Below are 10,189 nucleotides of genomic sequence, written 5' to 3' on the forward strand. Positions count from 1 at the left end.
ACCTCATCCACATCCAGGATTGGGTCAAAGTAGTTGTACCTCGCAGATCAAAATGCCAACCCAGCTTTTGATCTGTTCTACCTGAAGTATTACCCACTTTACATTAGGAATATCATGAGGATTGCACCATCTCTTGTGAATTCTTGACGCAATAATACTTCTTGCCATCATTGTTCATTCCTCGGTTTCCGTGTTATTGTAACCGGAATGCCGACAAGTGAATCGTGGTGTGTGAAATCAATACTCCTAGCAACCTTGTTGCTTAGTAGTCAATGGACAACAATTTCATTCTTAGTGTGTTGGTTATTAAATTTCCATCCTAAGATTGATCGTGCTACCTAGTCCATTTTCCCTGGTGCACTCCTCGATCAATGAGATAGGATTGTGTCAATCCATCACTCTCTTGATCATATCGTCTTGCCCTGAAAAGCAAGATTGATCTCGAGCTTAATAACATGTCGGTGGTTCGTGATTTTCCGAATATCTTCTCGGAAGTATTACCAGGTTGTCACCTGACCGCTATGTTGAGTTCGTGATCAAGATGGTTTATTCCTGTAAACCACCCTTTCTCCAGGAATTCGTGTTGGTTACCCTGAGCTAGTTGGTTAAGCCAAACAACAACTTGGAGAGTTGGAAGATAAATGCTTGTCCGACTTAGCTCATCCCAAAGGGTTGTTTTTGTGTGTGTGTTGAACAAGGATGGTATCTTCATCGATTGATCCTCGTGACCAGTTGTTGGAGCTATCGTCTTGCTAAAACTTTGATTTGAGTATGGGATATCCTCAAATCAAATCAGAACCAATGATGTTCGTAATGTTGTCTTACTCGTGAATTTTCTTCGAGCATACACCATTAAATCTTTTGGATCTGACCAATACTAGAACCTTCTTCACATAGTTATGGAATTCCATCTCCATGGGAATCTGGATGAATTGTTGTTGAGCCCATCGACAACATCCTTGTCCTCTCCATAGTTTTGTTGAACATTAAGTTAGTGTTGGAAACTTTTGAAAGCATTTGTTCATGTTAGCTCATGAAGCATATGTTTGGATGAAAGGAGTGACTTCCTCTAATTCATGTGCATTTGGAGCAAGTTGCCGCCGTGGATGCGAGAAAGTCAATGTTGCTTCCTCTGGAATCATCCCAAGTCAGTCATGCATACGTGCGAAGTATTCTGTGGTCTGGAGACTTGCAACCTTCATTCCATATGTATTCCGTAGCACACCAAGCCACTGATTGATTTGTTCAAGGAGAAGAAGATCCTTCTTAAGGGTATACCCTTTGCAAGGACTTCGATATCCTCGATGATGGTTCCCAGCCAGAACTCGGTAGTGTTTCGTTGTAAGACTACCATGTGCTCATGCTTGTCTGGGACAGCGTGTTCACATGTTTGTAGCAGAACCAGCTCATTTTTTGGAGCGGACTACCGTAGTCCGTTCCCCGAGATTCTCACAACGCCGTCTCGTTGATTTGTGTTGCAAACTTTCGTTTTCTTTCTAGCCTTGAAGAGTCTAGAATATCCTGACACCAGCCAGATCTGAATCTCAGGCAGATATGATGGTTGGAACATTTCCCAAGAACTATAATACTGGTCCCTCGATAACTGGTAAAGTGGATATTGTGGCCAACAAACCCAGCCGGAAGACCTGTTATTGTAGTATCTTGATTGAAGATGTTGGCCACCTCCCCATAGGGATTTCGTAGGATCTACTCCCTAGTTGTTCCTTATGGATTTTTGAGTTCCCAAAGTCCAACCTTTTACCTGATGTTCTAGATATCAAACCATATCTATGGGTGGATTACGCTAGCACATCAAGGAGAACATTAGAAGCGGAGTGCTAGATGTCTCTCAGTCGATCATCCAGATTTTGCTTCCTTGGCTCTGCCAAGGTGAAATCTGAGAAGGTGTTATCTCCTTTTGCGTCTGCATCATCCATCACCATTCATCATGGTAGTAAGTTGTGTTTCCAGGATCCTTGACACGGATATTGGTAAAACCTTGATGAATATGGAAATGCTCAAGTTCTTGAGAGCATGCACAAGCATTAGGTTCTATCATAGTTACTAACGGGGATTGTTCTCAGTTTCCCCGGTTATGCTATAACCATTCCAATAGTGGAATCACTCTCTGCTGTTGGGTTTCTCCCCAGTTACTAGAATCATTCCTAGCATTTGTGTTTTGTTCCCAGCTTGCACCGTCATTGTGCCATCCTATCTTGGGTCCCATCCATTTCCGATGATAAGCAAAATCATCCCTTGTGTTGTCTTCAACAAGGTAATCCACATCGTCCATTCTGGCCCGAGAATGTCATTCTTTCGGACTCCTTCAAATGATCGATTGTGATTTGCCTTAAGCTGGTATAAAGAGTTTCAATGATCTCTGAATCAAAGGTAATTCTTTTTGCCACTTAAGGGGATATATCTACGAGTCACCATCCCTCAGGTGTCTCGATATGGTATCATGGCAACTCAACTCCTCGCTACAATGACAACCATTCACCACCTTCTTAAGGGTAGAATTGTTGTCTATCTAGTGAACCCTCGTCACCTATCTCACTCCATTCCTTCAGATGTATGCCTCATGTCTCAACTCAAGAGATGTTTCAATGTCTCATTCCGTGAGTTAATCCTGAGTTGTTCGACCTTCAAGAAGAACGATTCTTTTAGGGTCTTTCCTTTCCTCTCATTGTCATGTTAGTTGGAGTTCTCAGAGCAAGACTTCGAGACAAGATGATGATCGAATCAAGGTTCTTATGAAGTGCAACCTGGATCATGAAGATTGTGCTAGCTTCGTGTCCCCTCTGTCTTCTTACCTCACGTCCTGAATCTCGGGTCAAGATTCTTGTTTAGTGGGGACGAGTTGTCACATCCCTAGCTTCTGGTGCTACCTAGTGTTTGCATCATGTTTAATTTTTTGAAACTTGAACTGAGGAAATTTGGAAGCCTCAAAAACTTAAATAAAAGAAGGGCAAAAACCCTAAAATCTCATTCATTGTTCCAAAATGCTCTTCTTAAATGTTTGATAATTTTGGCAAGGGTTCTGGTCCCAACCAAAATATTGAACATTTTTAAGGACTTAATCTTGGGACTTTGAATTTAAATCATTAGCTATTTGAATTTGAATTATATTCATATAATTAGAATATAATTTCAAATACCCCTGAAATATTTTATGAGCTTTTGGGAAAATCCAATCTATCCATCTGTACCATTTTCATGCATGTTAGAACAACTTATACCTGCTGATCAGGTAAAATCAATTAAATGGCATTTAAACTCTCACATATGGAGTTTGAATTTGAACCTAGTGTTCAAACCAACCCCATTTAACCTGTTGCTAGATGCATTAGCCCAAAACACATTCATATTGCCATCTCATAGCATGCATCATACTATGCATTGCATTGATCGTGTTTCTTTTGTGTTTGTCGATATGGTTCCCCCTCGGTAGACGATGTACCGATGATGTGATCGTTGACACTGATGAAGACTCAATGTTATCTTCAGAAGTGCCAGGCAAGCAAAACCCCCTTGTTCATTCCGATACAATCCTACTCTCTCGCTCCTGCTCTACTTTACTGCATTAGGACAACAACGATTCATTTGTTACTTGATGCGGTAGTTGAACCCCTTTATCCTCTGCATGACCTGTCGTTGCCACAGTAAATAGATGAAACCCACTAGCATGAGTAGGAGTTGTTTGAGCCCTGTTGTGCCTACTCATTCATGTTTGTTTGTCATGCCTGCTACTGCTTAGAGTTGAGTCAGGTCTGATTCATCGGGGATGAATCAGAGGTGTGTGAACATGTCCTACTATGTATGAGCTAAGTGTGTGAACACGATTTGGTAAAGGTAGTGGTGAGAGGCCATGTAGGAGTACATGGTAGGTTGTCTCATTGAAGCCATCCTTAGGAACTGAGTTATGTGTTTGTGATCCATGATTCAGCTACTACCATGCATTGGGCCCTGAAATATGACCCCGCTCGACTTCTTATTCACCCTTGTCCTCTGTCCAGGAGTTGCAAGTAGTTTCTGGTGTTTGTAGTATGCTGTAGGCCGTGCGCAACACTGACCGAAGGGGTGGGCTGTGATTCGGTAGGCACGTGGCCGGGTATACCGGGCGCCCGTTTGGTGTCACGGAACCCTGTTCACATCGTTTGGGGCTGTGAGCGAAACCCCGGCCGGATATCCTCATGGATGGAACCCGAATAGGCGATAAACCTGGACTAGAGACTTGAGTGTTTAGGTAGGTCGTGGTCTACACCCACGTAGGCTTTCGCTTGAAGTCTGCCGAGCACATGTCCTGTGCAGACGCTAAGTGGTGGAAACATGTATGAGGAAGTACACCCCTGCAGGGTTAACATCATCTATTGAAATAGCCGTGTCCGCGGTAAAGGACTTCTGGGTTGCTTATAAAAGTTCATAGACAAGTGAAAGTGGATACTTTAAAATACGCAAGATAAGCGTGAGTGCTATGGATGGCGTTCTCGTAGGGAGACGGGAGTGGATCCATAGTGGTGTATTGGTTGGTGAATATGTGGACTCGTGGGCGCCACCTCAGAAGAGTTACTTGCAGTCGTAGTTCAAGATAGCCACCGAGTCAAAGCTGGCTTGCTGCAGTTAAACACCACCATCCCTTTGTTGATAATGATGCATATGTAGTTAGATCTGATGTAAGTCTTGCTGGGTACATTTGTACTCACGTTTACCTATTTTATGTTTTTGCAGAGAGACTTCAGTCTCACTAGTAGTTTCGCGTGGACTTCGACGTTTAGCTTGTTACCTCAGCTACGATCTTGTGCCCTCGGCAGGATCTGGTAGATAGTCAGGCTTCTCAGCCTTTTTCATTTATAGATGTCTGTAGCCATACAAGTTAAGCTTCCGCTTGTGATTTGATTTGTATGCTCTGAATGTTTGGTCGTGTGACCCATGTTGGTAATATCTCGCTCCTCGGAGCCTATTGAATAAAATACTTGAGTTGTAGAGTCATGTTGTGATGCCATGTTGTATTTGCACATATCGAGCATATTGTGTGTATGTTATTGAAATGCTTGGTATGTGTGGGATCTGACTATCTAGTTGTTTATCCTTAGTAGCCTCGCTTACCGGGAAATGTCCCCTAGTGTTTCCACTGAGCCATGGTAGCTTGCTACTGCTCCGGAACACTTAGGCTGGCTGGCATGTGTCCTTCTTCGTTCCTGTGTCTGTCCCTTCGGGGAAATGTCACGCGATGAATACCGGAGTCCTGTTAGCCTGCTACAGCCTGGTTCACCGGAGTCCTGCTAGCCCAGTGCTACAGCCTGGATTCACTCGCTGATGACCCACACGTTCGATGCTGGGTCATGGATGCCTATCCCTGTAAGTTTGTGCCACTTTGGGTTTACGACTAGCCATGTCAGCCCGGGCTCCGTATCATATGGATGCTAGCGACACTATCATATACGTGTGCCAAAAGGCGCAAACGGTTCTGGGCAAAGGTAAGGCGACACCCATGGGAATACCGTGCGTGAGGCCGCAAAGTGATATGAGGTGTTACATGCTAGATCGATGTGGCGTTGAGTCGGGGTCCTGACAATTGATGTTGGCCGACGCACCTAGCCGGAAGATCTATCATTATAGTATCTTGAATGAGCAATTCGACCATCTTCTCCATGAGGATTTGGTATGACTCATTCCACAAGTTGTTCCTTATGGATTTTTGTGCTCCCGAGGTCCGACCTTTACTTGATGGCCATGTTGATGCCTTTAAGCATTGACAGTGGTACCTAGTACATCAAGGAGAACATTAGAAGCGGAGTGCTAAATGTCTCTCGGTTGATCATCCAGATTTTGTTCCTTGGCTTGGCTAAGGTGAAATCTGAGAAGGCGTTATCTCCCTTTGCATCTGCATCGTCCATCACTATCCATCATGGTAGTAAGTTGTGTTGCCAGGATCCTTGACACGGATATTGGTAAAACCTTGATGAATATGGAAATGCTCAAGTTCTTGAGAGCACGCGCAAGCGCTAGGTGTTATCATCGGCACTAACTGGGTTTGCTCTCAGCTTCCTCGGTTATGCTATAACTTCTCAAACAGTGGACTCACTCTCTACTGTTGAGCTTCTCCTCAGTTACTAAAGTCATCCCTTGTGTTGTTTTCAACAAGGTAATCCACATCATCCATTCTAATTCGGGTATGCCATTCTACCGAACCCCTCCAAATGATCGCTCGAGAATTGCCTTAGACTGGTATAAAGAGTTTCAATGATCTCTGAATCAAAGGTAATTCTTTTTGCCACTTAAGGGGATATTTCTACGAGTCACCTTCCCTAAGGTGCCCTGTTATGGTATCATGGCAACCCAACTCCTCGCTACGTCGATAACGGTTCACCACCTTCTTAAGTGTGGAATTGTTGCCTACCTGCTGAACCTTTGCCATCTGTCTTATACCATCACTCTAGTTTTATGCTCCGTGTCTCAGCTTGAGAGATGTTTCCATGTCTCAATCCATGAGTTGATCCTAAGTTGCTCGAACCTCAAGAAGATCGATTCTTCTAAAATTCTCCCTTTCCTCTCGTTGTCATGTTGGATGAAGTTCTCAAAGCAAAGACGTCAAGATCAATTTGAGTCAACAAATCAACAACCTCGAGAAGATAGTTGGATCATGAAGTTTTTGATGCTTAGTGTCCCTTTATCTTTTTACCTCACGCCTTGAATCTCGAGACGAGATTCTTGTTTAGTGGGGGTGAGTTGTCACATCCCTAATTCTGGTCTGACCTATGCCAGCTTCCATGTGTGCATCATGTTTAAATTCAAGTGAAATTTGAATTGAGGAATTTTCAAAGCCTTAGAAAACCCCTAAAAATAACCAACATTTAAATCTCATCAAATGAGTCCAAGAAAATGTTCCTGTTATTCTGTGAAAATATTGGCATGAGGTGAAATTCAAACCAATATTTTTGGAGTCACAGAAATAATTTATTCGGGCCTTTGATTTAAATCAATAATATATTTGGGTTGGAATTATTTCTGTTATATATGAAATAATGTCCAAATGATCCTAAACTAAAATGTTCCATGTTGGGTTTATTCCATACAGTGAGCATGAAATAATAGAAAACAAAACAAAATAGAGAAACAGAGAGAGAGAGTTACCTGGGCCGGCCTACCTGTTCTGGCACTATAGCGGCCCCGCTGCACCAGCCCAGCCCACCGTGGCAGAGCGGCTGTCTTCAACCTCTACCAGTAGGCAGAGGCGAAGTTGCACGCGCACACGCGGAGGCCTCCACCTCCTGCTTCGCCGTGGCAGCCTCCCCGACATCCTCGCGACGCCACGGAGACACCCAGAGCCTCCCCTCGTTCTCCCCACTCCCTCTAGACCACTCCCCCTCCTCTGGCTCCCTCTTCCCCTCTCTTCCCTGTGAGCCCTGAGAGCACGCCGTCGCCGTAGACGTGACCATGGGCCACCACCCGCCCAACCAGCACGGCGAAGAGCTCCAACACGACGTCGTGCAGCTACACACTGACACATGCGACCACGGGAGCCCTGCAACGTCATCCCCGGCCTCATCTTCAACCTCCGGCCGCCGGTGACTTCGCAGTCGATTCGCGGGCTCCAGCACTTCCCCGACCTCGTCGTCGACTCTGCTAGTCCCTACATGAGCCACTCTCCATTTTCCCCCTGGAATCCCCATCGTTCCCCTCCCCTAGCTAGCTTCCCCACCTTGGCCGAGCTCCGGCCGCCGCCAAAGCTCGCCGTCGCCGCCGCTAAAGCCAGTCTCTGCACCTGCTGCATCCACCACTCGACGCGTCGCGTCGCCCTGAGTACGTAGAGCCCAACCCCGCTTGCTCTCGTCACTGGAGACGGCCTGACGGGGAGCGCCACCGCGTCCCGCTTAGCACCGGCGACTAATCGCCGTTTAGATGACGTGGCGTCATTAGTTTAGAGTTAAGCATGGCTTAATTAGCCACTAATCACCGCCCCGTGCCACTGACAGCCGGGCCCCACTGTCTAACTAAACATGGCTTAGTTTTTGTTTAGATTAAATTAACCCCGCTGGTCCCACAGGTCAGTTTGACCTGGCCACGTCACCTGTTGACCCAACCCCACATATCAGTGACACAAACAACACTGGGTCACTGACCAGTGGACCCCACTGGTCAGGTTTGACCCGGGTCAGCCCTGTTGACTATGCTGAGGTCAGCATGACACCATGCTGACGCAATATTCCTTTTCTGGAATTAGTTTATTCTCTAAATAATCAAGGAAATTCCAGAAAATACACTAAACTTCTAAAATTCATAGAAAATCAACTGTAACTCCAAATGAAATAATTTATATATGAAAAATGATCAGAAAAATCCAATCTATCCATCTGTACCATTTTCGTGCATGTTAGTACAACTTATAGCTGCTGTTTAGCACAAATCATATAAATGACATCTGAATTTCACATATGGAGTTTGGTTTTGAACTTAGGGTTCAAACCAACTTCATTTAACTTTGTTTCTAGCTGCATTAGCTCAAAACACCAGCATGTTGCCAGGTCATGATCATGCATAATAATGTTGCATTGCATTGATTGTGTTTCCTCTCTGTTGCCGGTAATTGTCCCCTCTCGGTAGACGATGTTCCGACGTTGTGATCGTTGACACTGATGAAGACTCAATGCTATCTTCAGAAGTGCCAGGCAAGCAAAACCCCCTTGTTCATTCCGATACAATCCCACTCTCTCGCTCCTGCTCTACTTTACTGCATTAGGACAACAACGATTCATTTGTTACTTGCTGTGGTAGTTGAACCCCTTTATCCTCTACATGACCTGTCGTTGCCACAGTAAATAGATGAAACCCACTAGCATGAGTAGGAGTTGTTTGAGCCCTGATGTGCCTACTCATTCATGCTTGTTTGTCATGCCTGCTACTGCTTAGAGTTGAGTCAAGTCTGATTCACCGGGGATGAATTAGAGGCGTGTGAACATGTCCTACTGTGTGTGAACTAAGTGTGTGAACACGATTTGGTAAAGGTAGCGGTGAGAGTCCATGTAGGAGTACATGGTGGGTTGTCTCATTGCAGCCGTCCTCAGGAACTGAGTTCTGTGTTTGTGATCCATGATCAGCTACTACCATGCATTGGAATGCTTAAGTGCCCCTCTCGGCTTATTAATCAACTTGATCTCTGTCCAGGAGTTGCAACTAGTTTCTGGTGTTTGTAGGTAGTGTTAGTAGTCTACCAAGTGGCACCTAGTACAGGTGGGCTTGGGACAGACTAGGCACAGTGGCACGGTGTACTAAGCGTAGATCCACCCATTGAGGTGGGCTTGGGAACCCTGCACACATCGTTTGGGGCCGTGAGCGACACCCCGGCCAGATCTCCTTGCGGATGAAACCCGAATAGGCGATGAACCTGGACGAGAGACTTGTGTGGTTAGTCAGGTCGTGGCCGACACCCTCGCTGGGCTTCCGCTTAAAGGTTGCCGAGTACATGTCGTGTAAACGGCGGTAAGTGGTGAGAGCGTGTGTGAAGAAGTACACCCCTGCAGGGTTATTATGATCTATTCGAATAGCCGTGTCCGCGGTAAAGGACTTCTGGGTTGCCTGTACAGTTCATAGATAACTTGAAGTGGAGACTCTAAAATACGCAAGATAAGCGTGAGTGCTATGGATGGCGTTCTCGTATGGAGACGGGAGCGGATCCATAGTGGTGTATTGATATGGTGAATATGTGGACTCGTGTGCGCCACCTCAAAAGAGTTACTTGCGGTCGTAGTTCAGGTTAGCCACCGAGTCAAAGCTAGCTTGCTGCAGTTAAACCCCACCATTCCCCTTGTTGATACTGATGCATATGTAATTAGTTCTGATGTAAGTCTTGCTGGGTACATTTGTACTCATCTTTGCCTATTTTACGTTTTTGCAGAGAGACTTCAGTCTCGCTAGTAGTTTCGCGTGGACTTCGACGTTTAGCTTGTTACCTCAGCTACGATCTTGTGCCCTCGGCAGGATCTGGTAGATAGTCAGGCTTCTCAGCCTTTTTCATTTATAGATGTCTGTACCCAGACAAGTTAAGCTTCCGCTTGTGATTTGATTTGTATGCTCCGAATGTTGGGTCGTGAGACCCATGTTTGTAATATCTCGCTCCTCGGAGCCTATTGAATAATAATTGAGTTGTAGAGTCATGTTGTGATGCCATGTTGTATTTGCACATATCGAG

This window comes from Triticum aestivum, chromosome 4B (genome assembly GCF_018294505.1).
Source record: "Triticum aestivum cultivar Chinese Spring chromosome 4B, IWGSC CS RefSeq v2.1, whole genome shotgun sequence".
Classification (NCBI taxonomy): domain Eukaryota; kingdom Viridiplantae; phylum Streptophyta; class Magnoliopsida; order Poales; family Poaceae; genus Triticum; species Triticum aestivum.